Source organism: Triticum urartu, chromosome 1 (genome assembly GCF_003073215.2).
Source record: "Triticum urartu cultivar G1812 chromosome 1, Tu2.1, whole genome shotgun sequence".
NCBI classification, from domain to species: Eukaryota; Viridiplantae; Streptophyta; class Magnoliopsida; order Poales; family Poaceae; genus Triticum; species Triticum urartu.
Genome location: NC_053022.1, coordinates 194544469 through 194558158, shown reverse-complemented (window position 1 = coordinate 194558158; position 13690 = coordinate 194544469). Strand labels below are relative to the sequence as shown.

Below are 13690 nucleotides of genomic sequence, written 5' to 3'. Positions count from 1 at the left end.
CGTCTGACGTTTCCTGATGAAACTGAAAAAGTTCAGTTCGGCCTCCGCCACCTCTCCACCTCCACCCCCGCATACACACTCCATTAACACTTCCACTTCCGCATACGCACCCCAATACCACAATCGCTTTTCCGCAACCACCATTACTTACTTGCTTCGCACTCTGACACAATTTTGCCACATTTTTCTTTGAGAATTTGAGTTGCAGTTCCCGTTTCCTAACATGTTTCGGCTACTTAGGGACGGTTCGACATCAACATCACTGCCGCTCATCTATGCCATAGATTCGTCATCGACAACAACCACTCCACCATTTTGACACCCTCAACCGTAAGCAAGGACGGTAATCTCGATGACATATTTGTCTACTCCTTGCCATTACATTGATAACCACCATAGCCCAATTTTGCGTATCTTTGCCTATCGAGACTAGCCTTTGAGTATTGCCGACAATGTGACTTGTGCACATTAGTGATCATACTTCCCATTGCATACTTACCATATCATCTCGGTACATATCTTGGTATCATCTTTTGTGTCACAAAGTTGTCATCGCATACACAATTGCTATCTTGGTTCGTGAAGCATTGCATTAGAAAAGAGCCCAAAAGAGAAAGAACCATACAAGTTTTTAAGCAAAAGGGAAAGATAAGCAAAGAACTTTTAAGCAAGAACCATAGCATCATACTACATTAAGATTGTCATACTCGATCATCTTGGATCATATCATTGGAATACTGTGACACCCTCGATTTGGCCGTACATTAATCATACACACAAATGTGTACGATCAAGATCAAGGACTCACGAGAAGATATCACAACACAACTCTAGACACAAATAAAATAATACAACCTTTATATTACAATCCAGGGGCCTCGAAGGCTCGAATACAAATGCTTGAAGACACAAGAGTCAACGGAAGCAATAATATCTGAGTACAGACATAAGTTAAACAAGATTGCCTTAAGAAGGCTAGCACAAATTAGCAACGATCGGAAAGGCAAGGCCTCCTGCCTGGGACCTCCTAACTACTCCTCTAAGCCAAACTCCACGTAGAAACATCCTCGGGATCCTCTGGCTCCTGGAATCCATCATCTGGTTGCGACATCCGAGAAGAAAGGAAAAGGGGGGAAAAGAGGGAGCAAAGCAACCGTGAGTACTCATCCAAAGTACTCGCAAGCAAGGATCTACACTACATATGCATTGGTATCAATGAAATGGGTAGATCTATGGACTGAACTGCAGAATGCCAGAATAAGAGGGGGATAGCTAGTCCTATCGAAGACTACGCTTCTGGCAGCCTCCATCTTGAAGCGTACAGAAGAGAGTAGATGGTAAGTTCACCAAGTATCATCGCATAGCATAATCCTACCCGACGATCCTCTCCTCATCGCCCTGTTAGAGAGCGATCACCGGATTGTATCTGGAACTTGGAAGAGTGTGTTTTATTAAGTATCCGGTTCTAGTTGTCATAAGGTCAAGGTACAACTCTGGGTCGTTCTTTTATCGAGGGACACGGCTATTCGAATAGATAAACTTCCCTGCAAGGGTGCACCACATTTCTCAACATGCTCAATCCCTCTGGCCGGACACACTTTTCTGGGTCATGCCCGGCCTCGGAAGATCAACATGTCGCAGCCCTACCTAGGCACAACAAAGAGGTCAGCACGCCGATCTAACTCCTATGCACACAGGGGTCTGGGCCCATCGCCCATTGCACACCTGCACGTTGCGTACGCGGCCGGTGAGAAGACCTAGCAACCTCCATTACAAAGGAAGTTGCGTTGCGCGATCCCACCCGGCACGCACCGTTGAGTCGCAGACGTCAAGAAGGCTTCGGCTGATACGACGACGTCGACTGCCCATAACTGTTCCCGCGTAGTTGGTTAATGCGTATAGGCCAGTGGCCAGACTCAGATCAAATACCAAGATATTGTTAAGTGTGTTATTTTGAAGTAACCGTGGACGCCGACCAGAGCCGGGTCCACCTCTCTCCTAGGTGGTGTCAACCTGCCCTATCGCTCCGCCACAAAGTAGCCATCAGGGTGAAGGAAATATGCCCTAGAGGCAACAATAAAGTTGTTATTTATATTTCCTTATATCATGATAAATGTTTATTATTCATGCTAGAATTATATTAACCAGAAACTTAGTATATGTGTGAATACATAGACAAATAGAGTGTCACTAGTTTGCCTCTGCTTGACTAGCTCGTTGAATCAATGATGGTTATGTTTCCTAACCATAGACATGAGTTGTCAATTGATTAACGGGATCACATCATTAGAGAATGATGTGATTGACTTGACTCATCCATTAGTTTAGTTTGTTGCTATTGCTTTCTTCATGACTTATACATGTTCCTATGACTATGAGATTATGCAACTCCCGAGTACCGGAGGAACACTTTGTGTGCTACCAAACGTCACAACGTAACTGGGTGATTATAAAGGTGCTCTACAGGTGTCTACGATGGTACTTGTTGAGTTGGCATAGATCGAGATTAGGATTTGTCACTCCGATTGTCGGAGAGGTATCTCTGGGCCCTCTCGGTAATGCACATCACTATAAGCCTTGCAAGCATTGTGACTAATGAGTTAGTTGCGGGATGATGCATTACGGAACGAGTAAAGAGACTTGCCGGTAACGAGATTGAACTAGGTATGAGATACCGACGATCGAATCTCGGGCAAGTAACATACCGATGACAAAGGGAACAACGTATACCGTTATGCGGTTTGATCGATAAAGATCTTCGTAGAATATGTAGGAGCCAATATGAGCATCTAGGTTCCGCTATTGGTTATTGACCGGAGACTAGTCTCGATCATGTCTACATAGTTCTCGAACCCGTAGGGTCCGCACGCTTAAAGTTTGGTGACGATCGGTAATATGAGTTTATGTGTTTTGATGTACCGAAGGTAGTTCAGAGTCCTGGATATGATCACAGACATGACGAGGAGTCTCGAATGGTCGGGACATAAAGATCGATATATTGGAAGCCTATATTTGGACATCGAAATAGTTTCGGGTGAAATCGGGATTTTACCAGAGTACCGGGAGGTTACTGGAACCCCCCGGTAAATGTATGGGCCTTATTGGGCCATAGTGGAGAGAGAGAGAGGAGACCAGGGCAGGCCGCACGCCCCCTCCCCCTCTGGTCCGAATTGGACTAGGAGGGGGGGGCCTTTCCTTCCTCCGTCTCTCCCCCTTCCTTCTCTCCTAGTCCAACTAGGAAGGGGGGGGGGATCCTACTCCCGGTGGGAGTAGGACTCCTCCTGGCGCACCCTGCTAGGGCCGGCCGGCCTCCCCCCTTGCTCCTTTATATACGGGGGCAGGGGCACCCCAAGACACACAAGTTGATCGATTGATCTTTTAGCCGTGTGCGGTGCCCCCCTCCATCATAATCCACCTCAGTCATATCATAGCGGTGCTTAGGCAAAGCCCTGCGTCAGTAGCATCATCATCACCGTCATCACGCCGTCGTGCTGACGGAACTCTCTCTTGAAGCTCTACTGGATCGGAGTTCGTGGGACGTCACCGAGCTGAACGTGTGCTGAACTCGGAGGTGCTGTACGTTCGGTACTTGGATCGATCGGATCGTGAAGACGTACGACTACATCAACCGCATTCTCTAATGCTTCCACTTATGGTCTACGAGGGTACGTGGAAGACACTCTCCCCTCTAGTTGCTATACATCAACATGATCTTGCGTGTGCGTAGGAAATTTGTGAAATTACTGCGTTCCCCAACACAGGGGGCTGTCGGGAACCCAGACCCATCACTACCTGGATAGAACCACCTGCCCCTTCAGCCCCCATCTCCGAACAGTAACATAAGTAATATAATAGTATAGTATAGTGTATATCTGTGATCACCTCCCGAGTGATCATGGCCCAGTAATATAGCATGGCAGACGGACAAGAGTGTAGGGTCACTGATGATAAACTAGCATCCTATACTAAGCATTTAGGATTGCAGGTAAAGGTATCAACAATTGTAGCAACAATGACAGGCTATGCATCAAGATAGGATTAATAAAAAGCGTAACATGCTACACTACTCTAATGCAAGCAGTAGAGAAAAGAATAGGCAATATCTGATGATCAAGGGGGGGGGCTTGCCTGGTTGCTCTGGCAAGAAGGGTTCGTCATCGATGTAGTCGATCATAGGGGTACCGAGAGCGGTCTCGGGGTCTACCGGAAAGAAGTAACAGAGGGGAACACAATAAATAACAGAGCAACCAAAGCATCACAAAAGCATAACATGGCAATACGCGGTGCTAGAGGTGACCTAATGCAATACTAGGTGATGTCGGCAAAGGGGGGAAACATCCAGGAAGTATTTCCAGTGTTTCGCGTTTTTGGACAGACGGACCGGAGGGGGAAACTTGCATGTTTGCTATGCTAGGGATGCGTGGCGGGTGAACGGGCTGCGTATTCGAATTCGTCTCGTCGTTCTGAGCAACTTTCATGTACAAAGTTTTTCCATCTGAGCTACGGTTTATTTTTTTTAATGATTTTTCAAAGTTTTAAAGTTTTTCTAACATTATTTATTAATTCGAATTAAATAAGAAAAAACTATGTCGGCAGCACTAAAAGGGGATTAGCCCCTTCATCCACAAGGGGCCGACCTCCATTATAGAAGGCCAAGCGGCCTCGCCAGGCACGCACGCCTGCGTGCGCACTGGCGCTTGGCGGCTGCGGCCAGGAGCAGCAGGCCGGGGCCTTGGGGAGGGCGCGAAGGCAGGGCTCCCGCGGAGAGCGGCGCGTGGGGAGGCACCGGCGGCCACGGCGGTTGCAGCAGGCATCGGCGGCAGGAAAAATCGGCAGCAGTGGGCAAGAGCGGGGGCGGGCGCGGCCGGCCGGAGGAGGGGCACCGGCGAGCAGGAAGCAGCGGGGCGGCTGAGGGCATGCGAAGCCAGGGCGCGAGCGGCCTGCGGGTAGCGCCCCGGCCTGCGGGTAGCGCCCCGGCCGGCGGGGAGCGGCGCTAGGCGGCGGGGATTCGTAACAGCGCAGCTGGGGCGCGGGTCGGGCGAGCGAATGGGCGTCGTGAGCACGAGAGGGGAGGCGAACGCGGGCAGAGGAGGCGTGTGGGTACGGCGGCCGCCGGCGGTTGAGGCGTGCTAGCGGACGGCGGCGGGGCCAGCGAAGCGTGTCGTGAGCGCGAGAGGGGGAACACGGTTACACGGGACGCGGGGAGCAGCAACAACAATGGAGCAGCGGCAACAACAGCAAAAAGCAGCAACGGCAAAGCATCAGTAGAAAACTGCGGCTAGGCATCAGCAGGTGCAAGTAGTAGTGCAGAGCAGCAGCAGTACAAGGTGCAGCGGGAACGAGTGGTAGTAGTAGCGAACGGACGTGGCTGCGACGCGCGTACATGGACGCAAAGCTACGGTGGCAACTACGGTGAAGGCTGTGGTTACAGATCGAAGGGGATAAGTAGGGGAACTGGTCGAGGGCCTCACCGCGAAGCTCGTGGGCGTGTTCGGGGAGGCCGGGGCGGTTCGGTGGTGGAGAACTCGACGGCGACGACCGGCGGCAAAAGTTGAAGAAGGCGGTCGATTTGGTCGAGGTGGGTGCTCCGAGCTCGAGTTGATCCACGTAGGGGAAGTAGGGGAGGCTGGTGGAGCTCCTGGTGCAAGCTCGGCCGGAGGGGACGACAGCGGCCGCGGAGACGATGAGGCAGCGACAACGGCAGCACCTTGGACGCAGTGAATCAGGAGAGGAATGGACGAGGGGAAGAATAGAGCTAGCGTTTCGGGAGGGTGCGCTGGCGACGTCTTAACCAAGGGGGGCGAACCACGGGATGGACGACGCGTGTGCATTGACGACTTGAACAAGCGCTCTGCCTCCAGCGCGATGGGGATGAACAGAAGGTTGAAGGAGACTAGAGGTGGGCTGGGTTAGCTACTGGCCCTTTGGGCTTTAGGTGTACAGTAGTTAGGTATCCCCCATTTGTTTATTTTTCTATTTCTATTTATTCTCTGATTTCTTTTATTTACCACAGTTCTGCACTTCCTTAAAATACCAATTGAATTTTATTCATCATGAAACTTGTCACTTAAATACTTCACAATATTTTGGGATGACATCCAAAGTTTGAGGTCAATTGGAATTGTATAAATATTTGCTTATTTTGAAAAGGCTATTTTATTTGTCGTTGGACCACTTTATAAATTCAAAGGGGTTAATTGGTGGGTCAAATAAGGTTGGGTTCAACATGACAAATGATCAGGGGAATTATTGAACAATGCAAACATTTTAGTTTTAAGGTTTGAAAACTTTTACCGTTTGACTTTATTTTAAATTTGAATTTGATTCGTTTTGAACCATCGCGAGACCGACAATAGTAATCCTGGTGACATGGCCTCATCAGTAGATGGTTACTGTAGCTTAATTATCTGGACGTCACAATTCTCCTCCACTACAAGAAATCTCGTCCCGAGATTTAAGAGGTAGTGTAAGGGGAAATGTTTGGTAACGAATCTAGCGGGTCTTTTTGGTCTTGCTTGCTCTTCTGAAAGAAGTTGATCCCTATGGTTGATGCCTTTAGCCCTCTGCTTCAGAGTATCGTGACAAAGTTGCCATTCTTCCTTCAGGATCTTCATCATACTTACTGAAAAGATAAGAGGGAAAAACTCGGAAAGGACGAAGCTCAACACATGTTAGGTACCTGGGGGGTATCTCAGTGAACAAGGCATAGGGGCATCTCTCGAGTTGAAATTCAAGAAAGACATCGAGAGCAAAGTAAGAAAGCCCAATAAAAAGTTGCAAGCAGATAGACAATCGTTTGATGCCTGAGCCGATCATCTCTAGGAAGACGGCTCGTGATTTACATATGGAGCCCAGCGTGAGGAATAACATTGGGGACATGGATGTAAAAGAGAGTCAGGTTTTGATCCTGTGTAACTGTGGGTTATGGGCCCACCATGTGGGTTAAAAGTAGGAAGGGCGGTGACGTCTTGCATGATCATGTAAGCAAGGCATGTCAGAGGATAGCCGGTCAGTTATGATGGAAACAAGGTTGGTACCAAGGGCGAGGGACGAAGAGAACCATTTTCCTGCTTGTTGAACGAGGTGGACCAATAGGCAAAGTTCTCGTCCATCGGTGCTTACCGAAATGTCATCAACAATAGAAGCAGGGTCTTGCTGACAGAATTGTACACCGAGGTGTTTACACAATCACAAGAATATTACTGCTTATATCATATAGATCACAAGAAAAGTTAAATAAAACAATGGAAAGGAAAATGCGATTATCAAATTAAACAGAACAATGAAAAGGAAAAATGTGTTTAAACACATAATTCAGGGGTATATCCTTCGCAAGGACAAGCAAAGCATGATATCCATGATAGGATATAATGTAGTAAACTCTTTAGGTAGGGGTGAGGGAGTCCTGGATTAGGGGGTCTCCGGACAGCTGGACTATATCCTTTGGCCGGACTGTTGGACTATGAAGATACAAGATTGAAGACTTCGTCCCGTGTCCGGATGGGACTCTCCTTGGCGTGGAAGGCAAGCTAGGCAATACGGGTATGTAGATCTCCTCCCTTGTAACCGACTCTGTGTAACCCTAGCCCCCTCCGGTGTCTATATAAACCGGAGGGTTTAGTCCGTAGGACGAGATACAATCATACCATAGGCTAGCTTCTAGGGTTTAGCCTCTATGATCTCGTGGTAGATCAACTCTTGTAATACTCATATCATCAAGAACAATCAAGCAGGACGTAGGGTATTACCTCCATCAAGAGGGCCCAAACCTAGGTAAACATCGTGTCCCCTGCCTCCTGTTACCATTCGCCTTAGACGCACAGTTCAGGACCCCTTACCCGAGATCCGCTGGTTTTGACACCGACATTGGTGCTTTCATTGAGAGTTCCACTGTGTTGTCACCATAAGGCTTGATGGCTCCTTCGATCATCGGTAGGGATGCGGTCCAGGGTGAGGTTTCCCTCCCCGGACAGATCTTTGTATTCGGCGGCTTCGCACTGCGGGCCAATTTGCTTGGCCATCTGGAGCAGATCGAGAGCTACGCCCCTGGCCATCAGGTCAGATTCGGAAACTTAAACTACACTGCCGACGTCCGCGGAGACTTGATCTTCGACGGATTCGAGCCCGTGTCAGGTGCGCCACACAGTCACAACGAGCACGACGTAACTCTGCCGTCGGACAGTGTTCGGGAGATCGCATCTGCAACGACTCCGGCCGTCAATCCGGAGCAAATCGTGCCATCCGAGAGCGGAGGGATAGACCTCGCCATGGAGACCGCACTCTCAGTGGCGATGGAGCCGGATACTGACTTCACCCCTTACGAGAGCTGTGTCGCCGAACCACTGGATTCACCTCCGGCCACGGACTCCAAGCCGCTTACATCCGTGCCCGTCGAATCCAACTGGGCGCCGATCATGGAGTTCACCGCTGCGGATATCTTCCAGCACTCGCCCTTCGGCGATGTGCTAAATTCATTGAGGTCCCTCTCCCTGTCAGGAGAACCTTGGCCGAACTATGTCCGGTTAGAATGGGATGCAGACGACGAAGAAATTCGCTGCCCACCCACCACCCACTTCGTAGCCACTGTCGACGATTTAACCGACATGCTCGACTTCGACTCCGAAGACATCGACGGTATGGACGACGACGCAGGAGACGACCAGGAACCACCGCCCATAGGGCGCTGGACCACCACATCATCATACGACATATATATGGTGGACACCCCTAAAGAAGGCAATGGCGACGAGACATCAGAGGATGACCCCTCCAAGAAGCAACCCAAGCGCCGACGTCAGCGGCGCCACTCTAAGTCCCGCCACAGCAAAAGTAGTGATACCGGCACAGGAGATAATAACACTCCGGATAGTGCCGAAGACAATCACAATCCACTCCATCACGATGTAGAGCCGGAGGATGAACAAGCCAGCCCTCTAGAGTAGGCAGCAGATGGAGAACCGGAGGAGGACAATTACATGCCTCTCTCTGAAGACGAGGCGAGCCTCGGCAACGAAGAATTTATCGTGCGTGAGGACCCCGTCGAGCAAGAGCGCTTCAAGCGCCGACTTATGGCCACGGCAAATAGCCTGAAGAAAAAGCAGCAACAGCTTCAAGCTGATCAAGACTTGCTAGCAGACAGATGGACCGAAGTCCTTGTGGCCGAGGAGTACGAACTCGAGCGCCCCTCCAAGAGTTACCCAAAACGCAGGTTGGTACCTCACCTCGAGGAGGAACCATTGAAACCTCATTCACCAGTGTACGATGCCGAGCCAGAGAGGCGTTTCAACCTGAAGTTCAGCCTGCACCCCGCCGCCACTCAATCAAAAATACTAAGGCCCGGGGCAACACATGGGACCTGCGAGACGTATTGGACAGTAAGGCAAAAATCGCAAGGTCAATATACGGGTCACGGGCACGCGCGCCAACACGGGACGATGATCGTCGCGTTGGATACATCAAGAGTAAATCCGGCCGGGCCGAATACAACAGCCAAGACTCATACGAACTGCGTCGGGATATAACCCGGCACAGAGGCGCCGCACACCCCCTATGCTTCACTGATGAAGTTATGAATCATGAATTCCCGGAGGGTTTCAAACCCATAAATATCGAATCATACGATGGCACAACAGATCCCGCTGTATGGATTGAGGATTTCCTCCTTCACATCCACATGGCTCGCGACGATGATCTACATGCCATCAAGTACCTCCCACTAAAACTCAAAGGACCAGCTCGACATTGGCTGAACAGCTTGCTAGCAGACTCCGTAGGCAGTTGGGAGGATCTGGAAGACGCATTCCTGGACAACTTCCAGGGCACTTACGTGCGGCCACCGGATGCTGACGACTTGAGCCATATAACCCAGCAGCCAGGGGAATCGGCCAGAAAATTCTGGACACGGTTCCTGACTAAGAAAAACCAAATTGTCGACTGTCCGGACGCAGAGGCCCTAGCGGCATTCAAGCATAACATCCGTGATGAATGGCTGGCTCGCCACCTTGGCCAGGAGAAGCCGAAATCTATGGCATCCCTCACAACACTCATGACCCGCTTTTGCGCGGGCGAGGATAGTTGGCTGCCTCACAGCAAAAACACATCAAGGAATCCGGGCACTTCGGATACCAAAGATGCCAACGGTAGACAACGTCATAACAGACCAAAGCGCCGCAATAACGGTGATAACACTGAGGATATGACAGTCAATGCCGGATTCAGAGGCTCTAAATCCGGTCAGCGGAAAAAGCCATTTAAAAGAAGTACTCCGGCTCCGTCCAGTTTGAATCGCATACTGGATCGCTCGTGTCAAATCCACGGCACCCCCGACAAGCCAGCCAATCACACCAACAGAGAATGCTGGGTGTTCAAGGAGGCCGGCAAGTTAAATGCCGAAAACAAGGACAAGGGGCTGCATAGTGATGACGAGGAAGAGCCCCGGCCACCGAACACGGGAGGACAGAAAGGGTTCCCCCCACAAGTGAAGACAGTGAACATGATACATGCAACCCACATTCCCAAGAGGGAGCGGAAGCGTGCACTAAGGGACGTCTATGTGATGGAGTCCGCCGCCCCAAAGTTCAACCCATGTCTGCTTGCCCGACCACCTTTGATCGCAGGGATCACCCCACTAGTATCCGTCATGGCGGATCTGTCGCACTGGTCCTAGACCCCATCATCGATGGATTTCATCTCACTCAAGTCCTTATGGACGCCGGCAGCAGCCTGAACCTGCTCTATCAGGATACAGTGCGAAAAATGGGTATCGATCCCTTGAGGATCAAACCCACCAAAACCACCTTTAAGGGCGTCATCCCAGGTGTAGAGGCCCATTGCACGGGCTCAATCACACTGGAAGTAGTCTTCGGATCACCAGACAACTTCCGAAGCGAGGAGTTAATCTTCGACATCGTCCCGTTTCGCAGTGGCTATCATGCATTGCTCGGACGAACTACATTTGCAAAATTCAATGCAGTACCGCACTACGCATACCTCAAGCTCAAGATGCCAAAACCTTGGGGGGTCATAACAGTGAATGGAAACACAGAACGCTTGCTCCGCACGAAAGAGCACACTGCGGCCCTCGCAGCAGAAGCACAAAGCAGCCTTTCAAGGAAAACCACTAATTCGGCGATACAGCCCCCGAACACCTTCAAGCGTGCCCGGAGTAAACTGCAACAGGATCGCCTGGCACGTTCAGAGCTCGCCTAGCAATTCGGCCCCCGTCCCAGTCCCAGTCAAGTGACGAAATCCGTGCCGCGCGTACATAATTACGCACTGAAAATACCATGGACATAGGCGGGGGCACAATCAGGGCACGTCCCGCAATGCGGCTTAACAGCCCTAGGGGCTATATATCTTTATCATTTCTTTTCTCTTTCAGGGCCTAACTCTCTGGAAGCCCCTTCCGGCAGTACGATTGCCGGACACATTCCGGAAGCAACAACCAAGGCGGCAAGAAGCTAAGATGAACACGGGAACCCCCAGGTGGTCTCTAATAATAATTGATATACCCGTTTTCACTATCTATGCGCAACTTTCCCTGGGATAGGACATTTCGAATTGTCCAATTTCTGCTTATTGCACTACCTGTACTAGTATACTTCGACGTATTATTTAAATAACAATGCATAACATTAGTCTATTATTGCACTATTCATTCTTTTTTTCCTTTATGTCCATTTACGACAATCCGCACCTGTAAATTCGGGTACGATCAGTATGCCAGGGGCTTTCGTTTACCCCATAATACGACGCGAGAAGTCCAAACACTTTCAACAGTGCGGCACCCCGAACTTATAGCATTATATGCATCAGCTCCGAATCATGTCTTGCGTCAATAGTTGGGTTTTCCCGGCTCCCATGCTTTGGTACCTTACGTTCCGCTATATCGGCTAAGGTAGCGGTGGGAGAACTACTACGATTGTGTCCCGGTTCTTTCGGACGAGCACCTCAATAGAGAAAGCCGAAAACTGACTGTCATGATAAGGTGAGAGACTGGTCGCTGTTCGAGAGGTCTCAAGTCCTTAAAGACTTTTTCCGCTTCAGGCGAGGAGCCGGCCTTGTCCGGCTTAGGCGTGTATAGCGCCCCAAATTCGGCCTTCCGAATACTAGGGTGAGGGAGTCCTGGATTAGGGGGTATCCGGACAGCCGGATTATATCCTTTGGCCGGACTGTTGGACTATGAAGATACAAGATTGAAGACTTCGTCTTGTGTCCGGATGGGACTCTACTTGGCGTGGAAGGCAAGCTAGGCAATACAGATATGTATATCTCCTCCTTTGTAACCGACCTTGTGTAACCCTAGCCCCCTCCGGTGTCTATATAAACCGGAGGGTTTTAGTCCGTAGGACAACATACAATCATACCATAGGCTAGCTTTTAGGGTTTAGCCTCTCCGATCTCATGGTAGATCAACTCTTGTAATACTCGTATCATCAAGAATAAATCAAGCAGGATGTAGGGTTTTACCTCCATCAAGAGGGCCCGAACCTGGGTAAAACATCGTGTCCCCTACCTCCTGTTACCATCCGCCTTAGACGCACAGTTCGGGACCCCCTATCCGAGATCCGCCGGTTTTGACACCGACATTGGTTCTTTCATTGAGAGTTCCTCTGTGACGTCGCCGTAAGGAAGGATGCCTCATCTCGTTTTTAAAAACAACATTACCGCCGGGGGAGCTCTGGCTGTCGGCCAAACTCCCCGGCTAGGCAGTTTTGTCATGACCGCCTGTTCGGCCGCTGCACCGGCGATGACTTCTCGGGTCATCAAAAATAGCCTCCACGTCGGCTCGGAATTCGCCGAGCAGATGGATCCAATGGAGCTCTCTTCCCTAAACGAACTCTTGGATCGCATCGCCACCTTGGGAGACTATGATCAGATTGGGCTTAAACCCGATCGAAGGGAGATTAACTCTCCACCGGTCACCCATCATGTTGCGGTGGTGGAGGAACAATGCGGCGATTCTTCCTCTATCTTGAGGACTAACTATGTCCGAATTCCTGAGCTCTCCGAGCCGGATACCCGTTTACGGGAGGACATCACCCAAACCCTGAACCTAGAGTCAGGGAGCGGGCCAAACTCATCGGGCAACATACCGGAATCCGAACTTCCAAGATCGGAAACCCCTCGGCCACTGGGTTCAGATCGGGTAGGGGTCCGGACTCAAATCCACCCACCCACCCAGACATAAACGATCCTTCCCACAACAGGCAAGAGCCCCATGAAACAATACATCATTATTGGGCCAGATTCCTCCTTGTGATGAACAAGGTCAAGGACTGCCGTGAGGAAGACACAGTCTCACTTTTCTGCAATAACTGCATGGACAAGGGAATCCTTAACGCCATAAGTCGCCGTGACATATCACGCTTCGCCGACTTGGCATCCATAGTACGAAAGTACTGTGCGATGGAAAGTGCCTGGAAAACCGAAACGAAATTTTGGGATAATCCGGCTCCGAATATGCACCCAGTCCGAGGTAAAAGGGTGCACTATCACAAGACACCCGAGTTCATTACAAAGAAGCAAAAACCCTCTACAGGGCACGGAACCGTGTTGGAGGGATGGCTTAACGGACCCTGCAAAATTCATAGCACAGCGGATACAATACCAACGCACAGCCTTAGAGCATGTTGGATACTCCGCCAGGTGGCCAAAAGTGGTAAGGATCTTCTTATCCCCAATGCCACAG

General features: G+C 50.2%; 1 long non-coding RNA gene across 1 annotated transcript; it reads right to left on the bottom strand.

The window, feature by feature from the left end:
• Positions 1-833: 833 nt before the first annotated feature.
• LOC125522943 lies at positions 834-6568 on the bottom strand. Its single transcript, XR_007290063.1, has 2 exons — positions 5472-6568; positions 834-1098 (listed from the first exon to the last, which is right to left on the bottom strand). It is a non-coding gene; the product is annotated as an uncharacterized LOC125522943 (long non-coding RNA).
• Between the last annotated feature and the right edge of the window lie 7122 nt (positions 6569-13690).